This window comes from Papilio polytes, unplaced genomic scaffold, assembly GCF_000836215.1.
Source record: "Papilio polytes unplaced genomic scaffold, Ppol_1.0 DF821733.1, whole genome shotgun sequence".
NCBI lineage: Eukaryota > Metazoa > Arthropoda > Insecta > Lepidoptera > Papilionidae > Papilio > Papilio polytes.
In genome coordinates, this window is record NW_013527471.1 from 1059131 (window position 1) to 1059389 (window position 259).

Below are 259 nucleotides of genomic sequence, written 5' to 3' on the forward strand. Positions count from 1 at the left end.
TGGTGCCGGAGGCCTAATTTAAGTCCCTTTCTCTTTACCACCCTTTTCTTATAAAGAGAGGTTGGGAAGGGGAAGTGGATTTGACGGTGGAAGAGATGCATAGGAAGGGTAAATGTCCTCTTTATGTGCGTCTCCTCCTCCGTCGTATAATGGTAGGCAACGCATCCGCTATTGCGAATGTCTACGGGCAGTAGGTTCGCCATTTCGGCGGATTCAGGTGGCTGCTTGCTCGTTTGCCACCTTATGTTATAAAAAAATA